Here is an 8,390-nt window from a genome sequence, read left to right as displayed (position 1 = left end):
TGAGAATAAGGGAGAAGGAACGAAGAATACCTGAGATGCATAAAGAGTAGAAGTGGGGATCGTGGAATGAAGAGGAGATCACGGTCTCCTCCACAGGGATGTGAACGAACCCTAACAAATCAACTCCGAAAATATAGGCATCTTTCACTTCGATCGATTGAAGATAATGAAATCGACTGGAGACATTGAAACGAACAATTGAAGATAGTTAAAGAGATAAGAGTATAACAATATCAAGAAATATTACCTAAAACTTTGAATCAACAATGCCATGAAATCGAACCGGAGGGTGAAGAAGGTGCGAATTCATCCAAGTTCTCATCGTTTGAATCAATTAGGGATTTAAATTTGGGTTTTTTTCTATTGGGCGTTTTAGGGATGATGTGCTAGGGTTTTTCCAGGATGATGATTTAGGTAGGGTTCAAAATCGAATTGAAATATCGGGGCTTTATATGAATGAATGAAATATGAAACAACGATTTGATTTTCATGTTGAATATTTTGTGAATGAATAAGAAGATGATTATGGTGAAAGAGAAGGGTGGAGAGAAAGGTAGGAGAAAAGTAGCAAGTGTGGATCGATTTCATGAGGGTTGACCCACTCATCATTGTTATCTTCCATCCCTAAAGTCACCGACGTGGCGTCTTTTTTCTTTGGAGCCACCGTCGCTGTCATATTCTTTCCCTCAAGCCACCATCGCTGTGAAGATCAGTGATATGAGACAACATTTGTTACAGCCATGGGAGATCTCTACGAAATCGCAGATTGGGTTTTAGGTTAGAGAGAGAGAGAGAAGGGAAGACGAAGACCCTAGGCTTCTTTCTTGCTAATTGGAATAGGAGGCGGGGTTTTAATTTTTGAGATTTCATTTCCCGCTTGAAACGCGTGTTTCATTAAAAAAAATATAAAGCGGCACACTTACATGACGCACATCTTATGAAAGGCATCCTCCGTATTTCTTTTTTTTTCTTTTCTGACACTAATTTTAGGGCGCGCACAAAAAGCGCATCCTCTATCCTTCAAATTTTAGAAGAGATGACATTATTTTTGGGGCACACACTTTTGCGTATCGTAAATCACCGCGTGTCATTGTTTGCGCGTCATTAAAGGGCTTTTTTCTAGTAGTGGGTCTAATTTAGCATGATCGGAAATTCAAGGTTTAATTTAGAATGTCATATAGACCAGGAAACCGGATATTCAGGACGTTATAAGTGCAAAACGAGTCAAAACTCTAACTTTATGGTCCAATTTAACGTGATCAAATCTTCAATGGCTAAATCGAGTCAATAGTAAAAAGATGAAAACGAAAATGTTTCAATACAACATTTAAGTAGTTATTAACATAAATTAAGGAAAGTGAATAATTATTAAAATGCCCTTCTTTTTCTAATATTTTTTCTAACCTTAGTTTTTGTTTGGCACCTATAAACTAATTAAGATCTAATCATATGTCAACATTTACTGTTAACCGAAGGCAATGTAATGTGTGGATTATCGCTACCAATGATTGTCAATCATTTATTATAAGAAGTAATCGTTGACTTAATATATAACAATGATGTCATTAATCTTTACTATATTATTAAGGATATTGCCTATTTCTTGAAATTTAAGAGGTACTACACCTACTGTATAATATACAATCAATTTATTCATATCTTTTAATACTCCTGTCACATTTCCGTTTTACAAATTAATTGCATTAAATATTCACATTTTCGTTTGTCAAATTAATGGCATTAACATTGACGTTTCATAAATTGAATCAAAAAAGTAAACATACTATTTTTCTCCCTGTCCTTTACACTCGCATTTTCCCTCAAACAAATAGCAAAAACCCTATTTTGAAAAGCCGACATCGCACCTCATCCGCCTACTCATCGTCATCATCTCCATCAGTAGTGAATCACCACCCACTCTCCAACCTCGCACCACTCACTGTATCTGTATCTGATCGTCGTCGCCGCCACCTACTGTGCTCTCGCAACACTTTTTCGGTGACAGGAAGCCACCATGCTCTCTCTTTATCTCCTCTATCTTCTACACTCGCACCGCTCGCTTCAGATTACTTCGAGGATTAGCAGCTTTCAGATGAGATCCAAGCACTCTATCAGCCGTAAGTTTTTTTTTTTTGCAAATTCGAAGTTGAAATTGTCATGTTCAAGAGAAATGAATCTGAAAAAGGGGCTCAATGAAGATTGAATTTGATGTCAAAATTAATGTGCAAATACAAATTTTTTGTTCCAGTTTTGATGTCAAACCTAGCTCTTTCAAATTATTACATGTTCGAGTGTCGTCTATGTGTCTCTAGCCTCAAAACCCACGTCTGTATAAGGTCAAAATGCTTAAGGGTATCGGTAGTCACCCAAGGCAAAGTTCTGTTTTTGAGGTTTTAGCTTTGTTGGGATATTGGTTCTCTCAGAGTTTTAATTTGGTAATCGTAATTCCAAAAACACGTGTTTTATGAATTGCTGATGAAACAGGTGACTTTTTGAATTTGTTTGTTTGTTGCTCTTCTTGTTGAACCCTAACTTCAACTTTACAATAAGAAACAACCTTTTTGACATCAGAAGCGAAACTTTCTTTGGCATTCCTGGACCATGGTATACTCTTTTAAATAAAAAGAGTTGATTTTGTTCATGTACATTCAGTAAACACTTATTTGTACATGTAAAAATGCAAATATATTGAAAGAATGAATCATATGCTGATAAAGTAAAAAGAAATTTGTATTTAAAGCTACATATTTTCAATTCAAGATGGATAATCAGTACCAGAGAGATGTCATTTCCAGCTTTCTTAATTTGATTGTAGAGATGTGGTGCTTAGGATTTGAACATTACTGATTATACTGTTATCTGAAATTCATCTATGATTTATCCAAACAAAAACAGTTTTACTGAATTTATCATATTCCTATAGGTGCTCAAAATGTGAGCTCTAAAAGGCCACTTAGGCAATTCGTTACAAGTAAAGACAAGTCAGCAGGTAGAAATTCAAAGGGTCGTATCACAATTTTCCACAGAGGGGGAGGGGCAAAACGGTCACAAAGAACAATTGACCTAAAACGCAACACTTTGTCAGTAGGTGTAGTTGAACGAATCGAATACGACCTAAATCGCACTTCACAGATCACAGTGGTCAGATGGGTCGAAGGGGCAGCTTTTGACCGCCCGAAAAAAGTCAACTCCCTCTAAAAAAACTTCACCTCACCCCCAAGATCCTACCCTCCATCTCCATCAAAGTTCGATTTTCATTCTCTTCAATTCCCGGAATGTTAGAAGACAAAAAGGTGGAATCTTTAAGGCCTAAACAGATCATGTAGTGGTTGGACTTTCAAAAGGTAGTAGGACCTTGAGTAGTCAAAGTTAAAGTCAAACGGGGACCCACATGAGAAATGTTAAGGATGTTTTCTTGTCTGCATTTTCATCTTCAAATGGGAAAAAAAGACATGATGCTCCTTCTTCGTTTGTGAACGTGTTGGGTGTTCCAAGAATGGCGGTGGCAGGGGCAAAACCGGAATTTTTTGTTCCAAGAATGAAAGATGATGTGAAAAAGAATAAAAGTTTGTTGCTTAATGAGGTAAAAAGGTGGGATAAGGATAGTATTGTGTAGGGGGCATAAGATGAAACGAAAAGCAGTTGTTTCTTGGGGGAGTTTGAGACAAAGGGGGATTTTAAGGGTTGTTAATGAGTCAGAGTCAAAGTCAAAGGTGAGAGAAAGTGAAAAGGTGGAAAAAGATGGGAAATTTGGAGTGGATCGAGCTCATGTGAGTTATATATTGGCTACCTAAGTGTCGATTTATCTGTTACCTAAGTGTCGATTTATCTGTTACCTGTCTGTTGTGACAAAAAAAAACAACATAAATCATAATTATACTAAAAAAAATAAATATCTAATCGGGGTTGTAATCAAGAGTGTACATTTATATATTATTATTTTAACATTTGTACAGTTTGACATAATCGGATTTGTAATCAAGAGTGTACATTTATTTATTATTATTTTAATTTTTGAATAAAATATCCACAATTTAATCGTCTCTACAATTTAATTTTTGAATAAAATATTCACACCCGGCGCTTGGCGCGGGTAAATGGCTAGTTTGGATGAAAATATATTATTGATAAGGAATGTAAAACATAACCGAACCTAAATTAAAGAAGTTGATGTGAATCCTAATCAATAGTCTTCGTGATTAAACAAAATTGAGATTCTATGTTTTGGAGGTGATGAAATAGCAACTTGTTGTACAGGGTTGACTCAATTAGAGTAGGTTAGAGAGGAAAGTTTTAACGTCCCAAATTTCAAACCAAAGTTTTTCATTTAAAAATAAAATATTTGTTCCAATTACAACTTCAAAGATCTAAATAAAATCATTTAGTTCATGTAACACCTATTCCAGGTAAATATTTCATTTATGTCTTTGGGCAATTAAAGAAGTAAAATGTGGGTTTTGTGATGGCCACGACATGGTGAAGAAACGCCACGAAATGGCCATGGCGGTATATAACATGTATCATTCTTGTGTGCCACGTCGTGAAAAGCTAATGGCCACCAAATGGCGGCCACCTGAGTGCTTAACCCTAATTATGGGGTTTATGCCCCTATTTATGGGAAGTGAGGGCTAGGGTTTGCACACCCTCAACCTCTATTTCACCCTCCAAGAAACCTTAGCCTCCATTTTTGACATTGTGAGCTCTTTCTGGTGATTTTAGCCCCCTTGAAGAAGAAGAAAGTGTTCTTGGTGCATTGTTTCAACTATTAAACCTCACCTCGTCATCTTGTGTTGTTTTAGGACTCTTGTAAGTCCTCAAGTTCATGCCTATTGTGTCCAAGCATGGTAGATCTAGGTTTTTGTCTCTTTTCATCTATGTTTGAGGTAATTTGAGGGATCAGATCTCATAAAGTTAGCAACTTTATGAGTCCTTGAGGTTCCTTGGTGGCCTCTTGTCCCATATCTGAAGGGTTCTTGAGTTATGAGTTCAATGCATGAGATTTGATCTCATTTTCCTTCATTTTGACCTAAATTGTGCTCAAGACATGTATGTCTAAAAAGTAATAATTTTTATGATGCTTTAGGATGGAGAAGGCACTTTGGAAAGTCAGAGTGCATAATTTGAAGGATTAAGAGCTTAATGCATTAACCTATCCATAGTAGTTTCCGTTACGATGTGGCTACGATCAACCTCGCGACTATTTTGTCTTAATGCTACCACAACGTAGCCAATAGGTATCCACGACATAGCATTGACTTTTGACCATTGTTAACTTTGGTCAACTTAAGAGTTTTAGGGTGTAGACTCTGAGGGTACTCTTATATTATGTTTAGGCGTCTTAGTTCTGATCTTTTCTATCAAATAAATGTTGTTTTAGCCTGTTATTTTCAAGGTGAGTCGTCTCACTATATTACCTATGACATGGTAGAGTGAATGCTAGACTAGCTGAGTCTTATTTGATGATTATTGTTATGTGTGTTTATTGATTTGTTGATAACTCCAGGACTACTGATAGTCTCTACGGTTGCTGATAACTCATAGGGTTGTTGTAAGCCCATATGATTGTTCATAGTCCCAGGGTTGCTCATAACCCATAGCTATTTACTATGTTGTGTTGTATGTGATATTTTGTGGAACTCACTAAGCTCCATGCTTACATTTTTGGATTTAAATGTGTTTCTGATACTCCAAATGATCACGGAAAAGTGAAGGCTCGAGTGTACACTCTGCTTGGAAGCTTTCATGATTCCATATTTTGTGATACCCTGATTTTTGAACAATTGTATTTTGATACTTATGGTTTACATGACTTGTTTTTCCTAGAAATAATGTTTTATTTAATTTAAAAATAGTTGGTCTCAGATCCCTGTTATATGGGATTTGGATGAACACTCAGGTGATTGCAGAATTAAACTAAGGATCTGAGAAACTTTCATAATTTTTTTTATAAAAGACTAATTTTAAGGAAGGAATAGGAGGATGTGGAGTGTACAATCAGCTGAAGCTCGAAAAGTTGTAACATCCCCAAATCACAATAAAAATTTCATTTTCAAATCAGAAGAAACCTTTGTTTTTAAACAAAACCCATAAAAAACCCAAGTAATAAATACAAATATCCCCAAGATCAATATAACAGAAATCCCAAAACATGTCATCAAAGGATCTATACGATCACGCCTTCACCTTGCCACGGTCATCTGAAGTACCTGAAACTGTAAGCCAAAGATTATTGAGTTCCCCCAAAGTACCACCATCCAACAAGTAGCATATACAATCATGCATGCAAGGCCTAATCAGTCATCAGACTGGAATACCTTCATGTCCACAAGCATCGGCCTGGACTACCCCAACCCAATCAGTCATCAAACTAGAATGCCACTATACAACACGTCCAATCAATCATTGAACTGATATACCCTCGGGTCCACAACCATCAGGTTGGATTTGTTGGATTATGTGTCTAAGCCCATAACTATTTTTGGTATGTACTTGATTTGATTATGAGCATGGTCCTTTTGGGTAGCCTTCACTCATGCAACTTGATACGATGACAAGAGGAGAGAGAGTAGAATTTATTATATGAATAATAAATTGGTACTCAAAATGGTTTTATTAATATATTACAAGATTAATATATTATTTGGAAATCATATTATTTAATTAGTATTTATCATAAATTAATTTGGAATTAATTTAGTGGTCAAAAGAGATTGATTAAATAATTGAGGGACTGTTATGCAAATCATTGATAGCTGCATAAATGGGATGATGGACTCCATAGAGTGGAGCAGATAAATTTCTATATGGAAACCTTATAGAATTCGTCCATGGGCTCTAAGGAAAGGAGTTCATGGGCTGCTTGTTGCCTAAGTCGAGTACTAGGGCTTCCACCTGAAAACCCTAGCAGCCACAGCTATATAACGAACCCTCTACTAAGGATTTTCGGCCACTAAGTCTGTCAAGAGAGCCTTAGCCGATTTCCTCCCTTCTCCTAAGTCATCTTGTTGCAAGAGTGTTTGTGACTCCATTAGAGGTGCAACACTTGAGGCACTAAGTTTTCAAAGGTCAAGGAGTTCTTGTTATTACTACATAACAAGTTGAGGTAATCATTCTAACTAGTTTATATGTCAATTTCAATAGTTATATGCTAGTCATAGGGTTATTGCTTTGGTATTCATAGTTATATGTTCCAATTAGAAAAACCTAAATCCAAGCAATTAGGGTTGCATGTACACCATAGGAATGATGTTATGCTCATAACCCAACAGGATTACCCCTGGTATGTTGGGTCACACACATAACATTAAAGCCTCAACCCCAAAGCATACTATGTCAACATATGCAATAGATAAACATATAAATAGTTAAAATGCAACAGGCAGATCAACAAATCTCTATTTCATAGTACATCCTATATACGAGGATATAAATTTAACACATCACTAAAACATAGGAACATCCTATATACCAAGATACAGATCTAATTGATCAATACAACTTAGCAACATCCTATATACCAAGATACATATCTAACAGATCACTACAACATAGCAACTTCATATATACCAGGATATAGATCTAACAGATCACTACAGTATATCAATATCATGTATACCAGGGCATATAACCTAGTGGGCCATTATTAGTACCTTCGACCCACAAGTATAGTGAGGAAAACTCACCTCTCAGTCTGAAAATATAGTTGAACAGGACACTACTTCAAAAATCAGCTCTACTGATCACCTATTCATTGAAAAATGACCAAACTCAACTATAATTCAAAATACCAAAAATACCCCTAGGTCAAACTTGTGCACTTAGCGTATTCAAAAGTTTGACCAAAAACGGGTTGTTGACCACATACGCGCAGCGTACTCCAGCATACGCCCAACGTATGTGTCGGCCAACTTCTCATTCTATTAAGAGATTAATCCCTTAATCCCTTTGGTCCAAAATCCAGATCCAGACCTCAAATGATGTCCTTAATCACAAAGTTTCTAACTTTATGATCTTGCATGGCTATTAGTTGCTCAATACCAAAAACCTTAACTTCTTAACTCATTAAGACATCTTAGTCCATGCATGGAGGGAAACTAAGGACCAAGAGTACATTTTTATGATTCTAAACACTCCAAAACATCATAAAGGACAGCTCAAATGAATTAGAGTAACCCACACTCAAATACATCAAACTTATGTGACTAAAATGAACACAATCCATGGCTAACCAAGATCTAAGCAAAACTTTATCAAGATCAGAGCTTTTTACCTCCAATTGGTGCAAAATGATGATGTGCTTCTAGATCCCAAGTGCTTTATGTTGAATTAGGAGTCTAAGCCCATAACTATAATTGGTATGTACTTGACCCGAGATTAGCATGGTCCATTTT

The 8,390-nt window shown here is 36.2% G+C and overlaps 1 pseudogene; it reads left to right on the top strand.

The window, feature by feature from the left end:
• Window positions 1-2,014: 2,014 nt before the first annotated feature.
• Window positions 2,015-3,864, top strand: LOC111894294 (60S ribosomal protein L2, mitochondrial-like; annotated as a pseudogene).
• Window positions 3,865-8,390: the final 4,526 nt, after the last annotated feature.

The sequence above is a fragment of the Lactuca sativa genome, chromosome 3, assembly GCF_002870075.4.
Source record: "Lactuca sativa cultivar Salinas chromosome 3, Lsat_Salinas_v11, whole genome shotgun sequence".
Classification (NCBI taxonomy): Eukaryota; Viridiplantae; Streptophyta; class Magnoliopsida; order Asterales; family Asteraceae; genus Lactuca; species Lactuca sativa.
This window is presented reverse-complemented; position numbering and strand designations above follow the sequence as displayed.